This window comes from Heterodontus francisci, chromosome 1 (genome assembly GCF_036365525.1).
Source record: "Heterodontus francisci isolate sHetFra1 chromosome 1, sHetFra1.hap1, whole genome shotgun sequence".
Lineage (NCBI taxonomy): Eukaryota > Metazoa > Chordata > Chondrichthyes > Heterodontiformes > Heterodontidae > Heterodontus > Heterodontus francisci.
This window is the reverse complement of record NC_090371.1, coordinates 206,828,912-206,843,976: the sequence shown is the minus strand read 5'-3', so window position 1 is coordinate 206,843,976 and position 15,065 is coordinate 206,828,912. Positions and strand designations below refer to the sequence as shown.

The 15,065-nt window shown below is 42.5% G+C and overlaps 1 protein-coding gene across 4 annotated transcripts in view; it reads right to left on the bottom strand.

Moving 5' to 3' along the window:
- fbxw7 (F-box and WD repeat domain containing 7) overlaps positions 1 to 13,846 on the bottom strand; it is a 466,837-nt gene extending 452,991 nt beyond the window's left edge. For all 4 annotated transcript variants that reach the window (XM_068041005.1, XM_068041015.1, XM_068041025.1 and 1 more), the window contains exon 1: positions 13,177 to 13,846. The gene's annotated coding sequence lies outside the window, so the exon portion shown is untranslated. The remainder of the gene's footprint in view (positions 1 to 13,176) is intronic.
- Positions 13,847 to 15,065: the final 1,219 nt, after the last annotated feature.

Genomic DNA, 15,065 nt, shown 5'->3' with positions numbered 1-15,065 from the left:
CTGTAAACAGTTACTGGAAGGCACCTGGTTTCAAATAAAAACCCAGCAGGGATTGTTTTGACTTGAAGAGATGTTTACAATGAAGTGACAAACCAAAATTTATAGATGTCATGAGACTGGGACTTCTGGAAAGTTTTAATAGTCCAAAATGACACCAAAAAAGCCAGTTGATGTTTGGCCTGAAACAGAAGAAAAACAGTTCAGTTCTCTGGCTCTTGAAAACAAACCCTGTAACACAGTGTGGCAGTTTCCGGTTTCCTCTTGTATTTGAAGAAAGCCTGCATGATTAAAGAACTTGCATGTCAAATGAGTGGAACTGAAACCTTTGTTGCTGTATTCCTGCTCTAAGACTTATTTGGAGCTGCATCTCTTGGAAAGCCTACCCAAACTGACCTTCAACAATCGCCTGAAAGCACTGTTCTGGGAAGATCCCAGTGTCAGCCGTCCACACGCCTTTTGGACACCTAACCAAAACAAAGGGCTTCTTTCCATTCCATCTATTTCTTTTTAACAGCTGTAAATAAAAATCTCTTATTTTTTCCCAGTTAACCAGTATGCGTGTGGGGGCTAGGATAAATAAGGGGCTTTAATATTGCCATTTGTGTGTAAGGCTTACTTTATTATTGGGTAAGACTTGATTTATGGTAAAGAACATTTTGTTGGTTATTAAAGAAACCTGGTCAGTGTGTTTATTCTGGAGAAAAATAGAGTACATGATTGACCATATCAGTAAGTGGGAAATTTAGATATATTTTGTGACCTGTGGAGAAGTAGGACTAGAATAAACAGTGCATCCTCCCACCTCGGTGAAAACAATGTGACAAAGGAAATCTACGAGCTATGTGCAATGGGATTGAGGGCGCTTGGCCCTGCCATCACCAGAATTGGTCCCCTGAAGTCAGAAGATGGTGAAGAACTCACCCACAGAAGTAAATAACTGTCCCCCTGGGCTGAACACTACTGTGAGCTGTATTCCTCTGAGTCGAACATCTCCCAGTCTGCGCCCGATATTCTCCTGCAACTTTCTGTCATAGATGAGTTAGATGAAGAACCCTCACCACTGGAGCTCAAGAAGGGCACCAGGCAAGGACGGAATCTCAGCCGAACTGCTCAGGCACAGAAAGTCCCATTTATTGCCACGCCTTTATGACCTTGTCCTTCTCTGCCGGAAAGTAGGAGATGCGCGGTGCCAAAATCATCACATGATACAAAAACAAAGGCGACAGAGGAGACTGCAACTACAGGGCATCTCACTCCTTAGCATCACGGGAAGGCTTTTGCTAGGGTCATCCTTGCAGACCGAGTGTACCTGGAAGCACAGTACGGTTTCCATGCTGGCAGATCGACTATGGATATGATCTTTTCCATATGCCAGCAACAAGAGAAGAGTAGGGAACAGAGTATACACTTTCACCTTACTTTTGTAGATCTCACTAAAGGTATTTGACACCATCAGCAGAGCAGGGTTCTACAAGATTTTGGGAACAACTGACTGTCCACCAAAGCTCCTCAATCTCATCTGCTCCTTCCATGACAACATGCACTGCACTGTACATTTGATGGCTCCACTTCTGACAGTTTCAAAGTGAAGAATGAAGTGAAACAAGGTTGTATCCTAGCCCTCACTGTGTTTGGCATCATCCTCTCCATGCTCCTGACCTTTGCCTTCCCTGCAGATATGGAAGGGGTCTACATACACACTAGGTCAGACGGCAAGCTCTACAATCTATCAAGGCTGAAAGCGAAGATAAAAACACATCACGGCCTGATCAAAGAACTCCTTAACGCTGATGATGTCGTGCTAGTCGCTCACACGGAAACTCAGCTACAAAGACACTGTCTCTCCCATGTCCGTAACTTCTCCTTGACTAGAAGCGTCAAGAAAACCATGGTCATGGGACAAGGTGTTGCATCTCTGCCCCTGATCACGCTAAATAACACCCCACCGGGTGTGGCTAGCAAATCCTACTACCTTGGGTCCACGGTGACAGAAAATCTGCCCCTTGATGCAGAGCTCGATATACGCATAGGGAAAGCAGCTACCACCTTTGGCTGACTCGCGAAACACACATGGGATAACACCAAGCTGACCCTTAGGACCAAGCTAATGGTTTATAAAGCCTGTGTTCTCAGTACCTTGCTGTATGACTGTGAAATATGGGTGACTTACAGCTACCAGAAAAAGAAGCTCAATTATCTCCATCTTTGATGACTGCGGCGCATTATGGGTATATCCTCACAGGACAAAATCACAAATGTGGCAGTCCTCTCAAAGGCAGAGCCTCCAACTAGGATGGCACTAATCAAACAGAGGCAGGTACAGTGAATCGGACACGTCTGCAGGATGGAAGTGAGTCACATACCCAAGGAGCTTCTGTAAGCTGAGGTAGCCAAGACCAGGCAACCAATGGGGTGCCCAAAGCTCCGCTTCAAGGATGCTTGCAAGCTTGACATGAATTCCCTAGTCGTTTGGTAGTGCAGAACTTGAGCACTGCTCAAAAACAGACATTTTATCGAAGCTTTTTGTCTTACACTCATCAGGAAATTTGCAAGAATACCAATGTAAGGGAACCAACAAATTTATACTATATGAGAAGAGAGTGCTGATTGGTTGGCAAGTGGACTCGGATTGCTAGAGGCATTGCCATGGAGAATACAGCAGTTTACGCTGAGTGACAGTTAACTGCCAAGCTCTGCTTGAAGTTTAAACCAGGCAGCTTGACTCTGATTGATCAAGGCATTGCCCTGAGGAATGAACCAGCGAATGGCTGCCACTTAATTTGTTTAGCTGAAACAGGCGCAATGTGTGCACATGTTCTTTCTATCTGAAAAGAACAGGGCCCTGTGTATTAATATATGTAGCTACCAGTACGCGCAAATGCGCCACACTGTGAGCCCGACTGACAATCAAATTGGCTGTCAGCGTAATTCTTAGCACACTGCGGATTATTTAGCAAATGTTGACCAATCGCGGAATCACATCTAATGGTGGACACTGTGTTTTGAGTTGTGCAAGCACAGGCTGATTGGGTACGGTCTGTACCTTGCCCCTTGCAAATAGCGGAAGGAACATGTTGTTTGATACGATCTGACAGTCTTTGGGACATACAGCCTATATACCTAGCATCACGCTGGCACTCAAATTCATACATCACATTACTCATTTGTGCGATAGGCAGAATGCCTTTTGCCTTGACGGCAGCATCATGTTCGTGGCAAACACATGTGTTGCTATTGCATAGTAGCAGCATGAAACAGCTAGCTTCACCTGTTGCTCAAATTTTTGGGATACTATGAAAATTGGTGGCGTTGTAAATAGTGAGGAGGATAGCCTTAGATTACAGGACGTGTAGATGGGCTGTTAAGATGGGCAGAGCAGTGGCAAATGGAATTTAATCCGGAGAAGCGCGAGGTGATGCATTTTGGGAAGACTAACAAGGCAAGGGAATGTACAATGGATGGTAGGATCCTAGGAAGTAGAGGGTCAGAGGGACCTTGGTATACTAGCCCATAGATCACTGAAGGCAGCAGCATAGGTAGTTAAGGTGGTTAGGAAAGCATATGGGATACTTGCCATTATCAGCCGAGGCAAACAATATAAGAGCAGGGAGGTTATGATGGAGCTGTATAAAATGCTAGTTAGGCCACAGCTGGAGTACTGTGTACAGTTCTGGTTGCCACACTATAGGAAGGATGTGATTGCACTGGAGAGGTGCAGAGGAGATTCACCAGGATGTTGCCTGGGCTGGAGTATTTCAGCTATGAAGACAGACTGGATAGGCTAGGGTTGTTTTCCTTAGAGCAGAGAAGGTTGAGGGGGAACCTGATTGAGGTATACAAAATTATGAGGGGCATTGATAGGGTAGATAGGAAGAAACTTTTTCCCTTAGCAGAGGTGTCAATAACCAGGGGGCATAGATTTAAGGAAAGCGGCAGGAGGCTTAGAGGGGATTTGAGGAAATTTTTTTTACCCAGCGGGTGGTTGGAATCTGGAACATGCTACCTGAAGGGGTGGCAGAGGCAGGAACACTCAACATTTAAGAAGTATTTAGATGAGCACATGAAACGCTACAGCATACAAGGCTATGGACCAAGTGCTGGAAAATGGGATTAGAAGATAGGCTAGATGGTCAGCGCAGACACGGTAGGCCGAAGGGCCTCTTTCTGTGCTGTATAACTCTATGACTCTTCCAGGGTATTCTGAGGTAGACTGGGCACTTTTCAGGGCCGAAAATGACAGCCTTAGGCTCGTTCATACGTTTATGCGCTATACAGTGAGAAATGACATGATCAGAGTAGCCACTGTCACACAGGATGCCTTTGATCCACCCTATTTCAACATCAAGCTTGCATTGTGAGCAAATGGCTCAGGCCCTATTTATGAGGTTGTCGTTAAGCCAATCTTATAGCGCGTGGAATTGTAAGAATCCCAAAGCATGTATTGACCAGTGAAGGTAGGTTTGTGGTAGACCGTGGTAGAGAACCCCTTAGCAGATTTCTCAACTAGGTCAAGGAAAGGGAGCTCATTTGACTGCTCCATTTCAAAGGTGAATTTGAGCGCGGGATGGAGCCCATTAAGACGTGTAAGGAAATTATTACATGCAGCTGCAGATTCAAATATAGCAAATGTATAATCTACATATTGGAAATTGTGCAAGAGATAGGAGGCTAGGTGTCTTCAAGATGGGTAGCAAAGAAGGGTTAACTTGCAAAATCAAACTTAATGGAGAGAAAGGAGCAGAAGCCCAGTCAGAGATGCAAACTTTCTTACTGGTATCAGTACCTCGATCCAACTGATATTGAAGTACAATCGGCAGGAAGACTGGCATGACAGCCCTGATCCTCTTATTTAAAGTCTTATACTAGATTGTGCTGGGCGTAAGCAGAAGCCCTAAAGCAATCCATCCCAAATGACTGCATACTTGCCCTTATCGAGAAAATTACAGAAGCTCTCCATACCAGGTGGGACATACTGCTGTGTGCAGAAAATTATTTTTATATACTGTTAGCAAGTCCGTTTCCAGCTTAGATCGGCATTTCAGGCTACTTTTTACTTTGAGTGCTTTCAATAGAGTGTCATGCAAAGACTACTATTATGGTAGCAGAACCACTAATGTATTTGTGGAAATATTCAAAATTAAGGAGGTCAATTAAAAAATATATAAAAGGGATAACATTTGAGGCTATCCACCCATTAAAAAAAAGTTGCAAAACAAATGTGATACAATAACCAGATTAACTCAAAGACCAGGGTGTTCTCCACACTGATAACGTAGAAAGATAATTACAGGAAACAGGCGCAGACCATAGACTTGGGTTGAAAAGAATTAGCTTCAGCTGTTGCGTTTCGGTTATTTCAAAGTAGCTGAGCTGCTTTAGCCAAAGAAAATGGCTCCCTTGATGTATTAGTGAATTTATAGTTGAGTCACACAGATTGGAAGGCGCCAGATTTGAGCCCTGATCTGAGTTTATTTGGTTTTTAGCTGTAAAACAACTGGCCTCAGCTCTCCTAGGTTGAGGGATGGAGGAAAAGACCGACTACCAATTCCACTCCTGTTCATTATCTAGCAATACCTGCTAGAAGTGTATGTCTGTGAACATTGGGTGTAGATTGGATTGGGGTTGGCTTGATGCACCATCATAATTAATAGCTTGCCAGCATTTAATGTCAAGGCACACACATTATTAATTACCCAAGTTAGGGAGGTGCTGGAGCACAAGTAACACTCAGGGATCTTTACATGAGCAAGAGTCGAATCCTTCCAGGAAAAGGAAGCGGAGAAAATTGACAAGGAAAATCAAACAAAAAATTAGACTGAATTAGATGTTCAATTGGCAAATTTACTGAACCCAAAATATTTATGGTGTGTAAATTCAGATTTGAATCATATCTACTTCTACTAGAAAAATAACCAAAAGAGAAGGCAGGATAACTTAAGTCCATCAGGTTCCTATTCCTAGAAAGAAATTTAAAGTATCATCTACCAAATACACCTTTGAATAATAAAATAGGAAGATTTCCAGCCACTAAGAAAAGATACAAAAAGACATTAAATAAACCTTCAATATTCAAATTGCAAACATATGTTGCCATTACTTGCAAGCTGTGCAAGATGAAAAATCTCAACACTGCTAGAAAGTAAGCAGAATCTCTGGTCCTTGTGGGCTAGTAATAGATTTGAAGTATAGCTCCAGGCAAATGACAATACTATGAAGCCATATGAGCCAAGAGATAAGCGTGACATTTACATGCAAAATGTTTGTTAGAAAATGTATAAAAAGTGACTTTGATTTCTCCTGCTCTATTCTATTCATTTAAAGTGGCAGAATAGTTAGAATTTTATGATGTATTCTAACAGAATGCATGAGAAGTGGACTATTCATTGTTTTAGAAACTATGTTATATAGTAATTTTCTTTTATCACTTCATCAGTACACTTAACATACACAAAATACACTCTCCTTCAAATATTGTTTGTAAAATTACATTTTGTACTTTTATTTTGGAGGTAGCACACAAAGATCATTCAAGCTTACTCTTGCAAAGGATAATTGACAGTACTGAGCCAATCACATCTTCACTTGTACACTATAGTGTAACAAACATAATTGAATCCAACTCTCTGCAAAAGAGCAGGTTACAAAAAGCTGCAAGCACCACACTAATTAATCAGATCCAAAACAGAAAGCTAGTCCATTGTGCAAGATCATTCCTTCACTTAAATTTTAAGTGATGACCATGTACTACTCAGTGATGTAGGTTTCGGTGTGCAATTTCCTACATGACTTTGACTAAAGGTTCTGCAACAACCCAGGAATTAAAAGAAACTTACTAAGCTATATAGAGCAAAAAGGTCCTAAATTTGATTTCATACAGTTGTTAATCTCGTTTGAGGAAGGAACTGGGACACTATAATTGGCCTGAGCACCAATGGGGAGGGAAAAAGGGGAGTGAGGGGAAAAGAAATTAGCTAAGGTTGCCATTTCTAATCTGACCTGTGGACATCAGATGAGGGAGAGGTTTGATATTTGCTGTGATGCCCCTGTGGGGATATAACCCGAGACATAAAGGTCAATTGGAGAAGGTACCAGTGACTGCAAAGCACCCATGACCATAACTTAAGTCAATAGCTTGACGAAGAGCAAAACCAGCAGAGAAAAGAAGTCCCGCTCCTGCTTGGCACAAATTGCTGCGCCCAGCTGGATACTGAATGAGAACAGGATCAGATTCAACCTCAATACCATAGTCTGCTTCCACTGTTTCAACTCAAACTTGGAGAAAGTACGAAACCAAAAGGCTGTATCAAATACATACAACAGCATGAATCAATACCTTAGTAGCAGGGATAGAAGGCAGCAGAAAACCGAGGGGAAAAAAACACACATCTACTCGTTCACGTGTCCCTGCCATTATAAATTAGGCAGCGACATTCAATAGATATCATAGCACAAACATTCAAATGAAGAGTCTGGATTACAGCAGTGACTTTTAGACAACACACGAAAAAAAAAAATCACTGAATAGCAAACATTCCTCTATTCAAGGCAATACACAAACTGTCACAATTTTGTACTGCAAATTTATATTACAGGTCATGGTACAATAGAAATTTAACTGAATTTTATCCTGTTTTTCCAGAATTTTCTTTGTTTAACTTGTTACTACTTTCACTTAGCAACTCTCGTTAATCAGCCATCTCCTGGGAAGTACCAATTGGAGGGCCACCGTATTTCAAATTTACTACATTTCAAATTTTATTGATCAAGGATACATCAGGCGGCAAAGCATCAACTAAACATTATTTCTAAAGAACACGCAGTTAGTTAAGATCATTCGTACAGGGCGGCACAGTGGCGCAGTGGTTAGCACCGCAGACTCACAGCTCCAGCGACCTGGGTTCAATTCTGGGTACTGCCCGTGTGGAGTTTGCAAGTTCTCCCTGTGTCTGCGTGGGTTTCCTCCGGGTGCTCCGGTTTCCTCCCACAGCCAAAAGACTTGCAGGTTGATAGGTAAATTGGCCATTATAAATTGCCCCTAGTATAGGTGGTAGGGGAATATAGGGACAGGTGAAGATGTGGTAGGGATATGGGATTAGTGTAGGATTAGTATAAATGGGTGGTTAATGGTCGGCACAGACTCGGTGGGCCGAAGGGCCTGTTTCAGTGCTGTATCTCTAAATCAAAATCAAATCAAATCAGCTTTAATGCTTCCGCTTTGCAACAATGCTACACTAGTATAAATCCAGAGAGAAGTCATGCAACATCCTAGGGCAGGTGGTTTCACGTGAACCAAGTCTTGGAATATAACTCAAGTAGAGTACCAAACCCATTTGCCAAGTATGCAAAGTGTCTACTGGACCTCCTGGGCATGTTTATAACTACCTGGTGTTTAACATTTAGAACATGCTGTTTACACTCTCCAAACATTTAAATGTTAACTGTTCAGAGGACACCTTAACAAGCAAATAATAGAGCTGTCTGTTGGGTAGGAAAATTGAAAGTTCGAGCCAGTGTACATGAAGTACAGTACTGTGTGACTGGTCTCAATCTGGTAGCAGCAGTATAAAGACAGTGTAAAACTTAAGAAATAAATTTATCAGAATAATTTAAGCAGTTATTAGTGGTCACAAATTACCACTCTGTGCCCAATATTCTTGAACAAATAAATTGTTAAGTATGATTTTTACACAATGTAAACTCTGGTATACTCACTAAAGGTGATTTCACAATTTTAATTAGTTCCTCTGCATTCAGATAATTGACTTAAGCTCAGTTTGAAGTAATAATGTGGCAAGATAGAGTTGGTAAATAGACATGGATTTCATCAAGTTAATGAAAAAATGCAAGTATCTACTGAGATTTTAACCAAATAAACTACTGTTTTGGCGAGAGAAGTCAAAGTAGAGTGTTAAAACAACCAGTAGCACAATAAAACCAACGGTATATACACACAAGCACCTTTTTGCATGTTGTTTAGGGCTTGTTCACTCAACAGAGGGTGTTGTGACACAAGAACTGCAAGTTACAATTACTCATGAGATGGATAGCAATGAACTTCAGTGGGTTAAATACGTTACCAACCCTTTAGTTTACTGTAAAAGTCTAAACAAACTGGATGGAATGGCAAATATAGTTATGTTAGACATGGCAGAGGTAAGGCTCAGATGCGCCAGTATACCATCAGGGCTAAAGGGGATACATTTTGAGGGCAGGTTGCATAGATTAAATAGACTTGTATAATAAAAGCAAAATACTGCAGATGCTGGAAATCTGAAACAAAAACAAGTGCTGGAAAAACTCAGCAAGTCTGGCAACATCTGTGGACAGAGAAGCAGAGTTAACATTTCAGGTCAGTGACCCTTCTTCAGAACTGGCAGATATAAGAAATACAAGAGATTTTAAGCAAGTAAAGCGGGGGTGGGCAAGAGATAACAAAGGAGGTCACAGAATAGCTGACCAGAAGGTCATGGAGCAAAGGCAAACAATATGTTAATGGTGTGCTGAAAGACAACGCATTAGTACAGATAGGGTATTAATGGACTGAAAACTGAACAGCCACAAGCACGAACATGAAAGAAAACCCTGGGTAGGCACAGTAGAAACAAAGTGAACAAACTAAAATAAAATAAATACAAAAAAAAAAAGGAAAAATAACTAAAGGTAAAAGTAAAATGGGGGGCCCTGTCATGCTCTGAAATTAGTGAACTCAATTTTCAGTCCGGCAGGCTGTAGCGTGCCTAATCAGTAAATGAGATGCTGTTCCTCGAGCATTGATGTGTTGATGTTCACTGAAATACCGCAGCAATCCCAGGACAGAGATGTGAGCATGAGAGCAGGGGGGGTGTGTTGAAATGGAAAGCAACCGAAAGCTCGGGATCACGCTTTCGGACTGAGCAGAGGTGTTCCGCAAAGCGGTCACCCAGTCTGCGTTTAGTCTCCCCAATGTAGAGACCACCACATTGTGAGCAGCACCTTGTATTCTCGAGTATAGAAGATTAAGGGGTGATCTAACGGGATGCTTAAGATGATTAAAGGACTTGATAGGGTAAATCGAAGCCATTTCCTCTGTTGGGAAAGTCCTGGGCAAAGGGCCATACCCTTAAAATTAGAGCTAGGCCACTCAGGAGTTAAGTCTGGAAGCACTTCTTTAAACAAAGTGTACAGGAAATGTGGAACTAATCCCCTCAAAAAGCTGTTGAGGCTAGGCCAATTGAGATTCATAGATTTTTGTTAAGCAGCGGTATTAAGGGATATGGAACCAAGGTGGATAAATGGAGTTAAGATACAGATCAGCGTGATTGTTTATTTGTTCATGGGATGTGGGTGCCGCTGGCAAGGCCAGCATTTATTGCCCATCCCTAATTGCCTTTGAGAAGGTGATGGTGAACAGCCATCTTGAAACACTGCAGTCTATGTGGTGGAAGTGCACCGACAGTGTTGTTAGGAAGGGAGTTCCAGGATTTTAGTCAATGACAGTGAAGGAACGCCAATATAGTTCCAAGTCAGGAATGTGACCAACTTGGAAGGGAACTTGCAGGTGGTGGTGTTCCCATGTATCGGCTGCCCTTGTCCTTCTAGGTGGTTGAGGTCGTGAGTTTGGAAGGTGCTTTCGAAGGAGACTTGGTAAGTTGCTACAGTGCATCTTGTATGTGGTGCACTGTTGCTACTGTGCTTTGGTGGCGGAGGGGGTGAATGTTTGAGGTGGTGGATGGGGTGCTGATCAAGAGGGCTGCTTTGTCCTGGATGGTGTCGAGTTTCTTGAGTGTGTGAATGGCGGAATATGCTCAATGGACTAAAAAGCGTACTCCTGTGGCTATGTTCCTATAGTTTTCACATGTTATGCTTTCCTCTTTGAAGCTTTCACAATTGAGAAGATGGATTAGAAAAGGTTTAAAATTAATGCATACCAGCTGGGTATAACAGTAGAAGCAATCCAATCAGATGGGTGCCTGGCATCACTTCAGCATATTTGCACAATTTTTCCAGCACTGTAGCACATCCAACAACTCGTATTTATATAGCAACTTGAACATAATAAAACATCCTAACGCACTTCACAGGGGCATAAACATAAAGCAAAATTTGACACTGAGTCACAGAGATCATATGACAGATGGTCAAAAGCTTGGTCAAAGAGGTGGTTTTTGCAGAGTGGCTTAAAGGAGGAAAGTGAGGTAGAGAGGCAGAGGGGCATGAGGAGGAAATTCCAGAACTTAAGGTCTAGGCAGCTGAAAAAGAAACAACCATCAATGGTGGAGCAATTAAAATCAGGCATGCTCAAGAGGTCAAAATTAGATGAGCGCAGATTTCAGAAGGTTGTGGGGCTGGAGGGTAGGGAGGGTGAGTATGGAGGGATTTGACAACAAGGATGAGAATTTTAAAAATCGAAGCATTGCTTCATCAGGAACCAGTGTAGGTCAGTGAGCACAGAACTGATGGGTGAATGGGCCTTGGTGCGAGTAAGGACACTGGCAGCAGAGTTTTAGACGATCTCAAGTTTAAGAGTTGGATCAAATGTGAGAGATGGTCCAGGTCAAGTCTGGAGGTTAACAAAGGCATGGATGAGGATATCAACAGCAGATGAGCTGTGGCAGAAGCAAAGTCAGGCCTGTGATACACTGTTATTAAAGCAAAATACTGCGGATGCTCGAAATCTGAAATAAAAACAAGAAATGCTGACCTGCTGAGTATTTCCAGCATTTCTTGTTTTTATTATCTGTGATACACTGTTAATGGCCAGGCACGTGTCAATACAGTCAATATTTTAGAATGCATTTGTATTTTCACTCCTCCATTAGCAATAAAAGTTTTCTTGCAAACAGTTTGGAACAGCTTCAATTTAACTTACAAACACTTAGTAAGCATGCTGTTTTCACAAGGTGCAGTTTCTGCTGAGCAATGATCCTCACTGGTAAATTTACTGTATACATTTACATTTTGGTCCACTTTGTTCCAAAGTAGCTAAGTCAATTTGAATCTAGTTTAAGAAATTTAAGTTTATAGACAATTTTATACGGCCATTATGCTGAAGGTACCCGTTTGAGACAATTACATATTTTGTGGTTGTGAAGGCAGACAATGCAGAGCTATGCTGTCTACTTACATTCATCAAGTTAAGCACTGCTTCACATATGCATGCTTAAATGCATACAATCTGTATAACGGTCTTCAACTGCTAGTAAAACTAAGTTAAGAAAGAGCCAACTATAACATGAGCACTTTTCAAATTACGTAAAACTTGGTGTTGTGAGCAGTTCAGTTAAAGTTTCATACTGCAAACATAAAGCCAATCAAAGCACCTTGTGTAGGTGGTCTTTCACCACCCCAATAGCTGGCAAAGATAAAATGTAATTTATATACTGACCACTCTTCAGTGCAACATGAAAATAATTTTCCACAAGATGTGAAATAGAACAGGTTAAGATGCAAACCAACAAAAGAGCATACTAAAAGCAACATCCCAAGCCACAAAGATATCACTATGACAGCCTTCAGTACCTACGACAATATTCATTGAACTCCAAGGCATTCACTGAAAATATCAATGTAACCCATAATATGCCATTACCCAAAACAACACATTCAAATCCTGTCCTCATCCTTAAGCACTGAAGGGTAGCACCCCAGTGATACCATTAGAAGTTTATCTACATGATCGTTTGCCAAATTCAGATAACAATTTAATAAAAACATTTAAAAATGAAATTTGAACAAAAGAATAACAGCTGAAACTAGCTGGGAGTTTAGATCATTTTGATATCAAATACTACCTTCTTACTTTGCATCGGTGCTTGAAAGAAGCAAACCTGCTCTCACTTTTAATTGGAGACATTACATGTGGGTTGTAACACTACACAAACGTATTCAATTTATATTTACACTTTGAATCTTTATAGATGGGCGTTAATGACTTTTCTAACGGGATACAAACGTTTATTGAACAATAAACCAATTATTTTTTGATTTAAAAAGGCACCAATTGACTTCGTAATCTGAATTTGACAATCATGTAGATTAACTTCTAATGGGATCACTGAGGCGCCCACCTTCTTGAATAGAGAAGGATGAGGACAGGATTTGTGTGTGTTTTTTCCCCCTTGGCGTTCATCATTTACTGATCTCGCTCCTTTCCACTCTTGGAGCTAACAGCACAATATGTGTGAATAAGTAACTCACCCGAACGGGAGGATGACAATTGCTTTCTGACTCCAGATGAAATGCAGCTCACACCGGCTCCAGGGCCACCTCCACCTCCTGCCGCCCCGACCCCTCACCGCCCCGCCCCCCACTAAATCGGGGATAGGAAGTGGGGGGTGGGAAATGGGGGACCCGGTTAATTTCAGTACTTTATCCGGGGGATAGCGGGCGGGGCTGGTGTTCGTCAGTTTTACAAAGTGCCACGGGTTCTCCCCGCTCCAGTCCGGGGCGATGCCAGTTCCACCCCCCGCCCCTCCCCCCCACTGCGTGGCTCCCCGGGTTCAGCCACTTCAGCCGAGTCCGCCGCTTCTTTGTAGCGCAAACCCTGAAGGTTGCTGTCCGCAACCTCCCTCCCACAGAGCCCGGGCTGTCTGTAAACTTTCCCCGCTCCGTGCTCTCTCTCTCTGTGGGTGTCCTCACACCATGGCTTGTTGCCGCTGTGTTATTGGGGAGGGGGGGTGGGTAGGCTCCCCGCGGCCCGAGCCCTGACTCTGCGCGGGGCAGGCGCACTCAGCCCCCTCGCTCGAGCGAGCGCACGAGTCGGACGTTCTCTTCTGTTCTGGTCGCTTCCAGTGAAGTTCAGGCTGTGAGAGTGAGTGGAACAGGAGTAGGAGGGAAGGTAACCCCACCGCACACACGGCGCGGGGAAATGACATCACCCCACTCAGGCAGTCACTGGCCAGCTGCGTCAGAGGAGGGAGGAGAAACCATGGAGATGCTCAAGCTCTGGGGAGGGAGGCAAGCAGGGAGGAAGTTTCAGTGAATGGTTAGTACTTTTTTGGGGGTCAAGTTCAAAGCCCAACATCAGTGGGAGGAGTGCAATGGATTGAGTTCTGACGAGCTTTTTTTTTGCTGTTGACAAAAATTCATTGCAACACAATGTGAAGGGAGGATTTATCTTGTTTTGTCCATTGGAACTAGTTCTGGAAAGGGTGAAAAGTTCTGAGCCAAAATGGCACCTGTATCCCTGCAGAGAGTATTCAAATGATGGGAAAAGATTTTAATTTGCAAAATCGGGAAGGCAGACCAAAAACTAGGAAATTGCTCAAACTCACAAGATGTTAACTGTTATTTCAGGAGGCTTGTTCAGTTGGAAAGGGGAATAACAGATACCAGAAATTAGAGGTAGTGAGGAGGAAGAGTTTTTGAGCTTGGCTTTCAAAAGTAAACCTGTAAAAAAAAAAGTGAAGCTTAGTAATAGCAACGAGAACAAAGACATTGATAAAATTGGGGAACAAACAGCAATAATAAAGATTATATCGCCCATCATAATTCACCGATCCAGAAAGACCCTTCCATACCTTTTATAAAGATGGCTTTTCAGTTTCATCGTTTCCAAAAGAAAACGCCCAAAATTTCCAATCTCTCCTCATAATTCAGATCCATGACACTAGGTGTCAGTCATGCAGATCTCTGTGCTACCTCCAGTGCTCGGGTGTCTCCTTTTTTTCCCGAGTGACTTGGTTCATTTTCGCAAATCTTTAGAAAAACATTCCAAGTTGCTTCACAAGGGTGTAAGAAAAAAATGGACACTGAACCAAAGGAGCAGAAATTAGGAAGGGTATCCAAAAGCTTGAACAAAGAGGTGAGTTTTAAGGAGAGTCTTAAAGGAAGTGGAGAGGTGGTGGGGTTAGTGCAGGAGTTTGAGTATGAGGTCCAGGTGGCTGAAGGCACAGCCATCAATGTAGCAAAGGGAAGATGGGGAATGACAGAGACCAGAGTCACAAGAATTAAGTGTTTGTGGGGGGTGAGTAGTAGTACAGAGGAAGAATAGCAAGATAGCATAGACAAGGCCATGGAGGGAATTAAACGCAACAATGAGAATTTTAAATTTGAGCCTTTGGGGGAACAAGCATCAATGTAGGTCA